We start from the raw sequence: 252 nt of genomic DNA, 5'->3' as shown, positions 1-252 counted from the left end.
CACCACTCTCCCTCAGTATGAAGCAATCAGTATGATGCAGCCCTCAATAAAAAAGCATTGATCATTGACCTGCCTTTGTTCGCCAGCAAGCAATAAGATCGAGGGCAAACTATATATAACTAGCATATGGAAGAAACGGAATGATAAAAATCTCCTACAGACAGATCTCTCTCTCTATATATATACACAACTACTCATGTCCACTCCTCCCTCGAATCGACACGCAACTAGCCATCTAACATCTATCAATCA

Source organism: Penaeus monodon, chromosome 25 (assembly GCF_015228065.2).
Source record: "Penaeus monodon isolate SGIC_2016 chromosome 25, NSTDA_Pmon_1, whole genome shotgun sequence".
Taxonomy (NCBI): Eukaryota; Metazoa; Arthropoda; class Malacostraca; order Decapoda; family Penaeidae; genus Penaeus; species Penaeus monodon.
Note: the sequence above shows the minus strand (reverse complement) of the source record.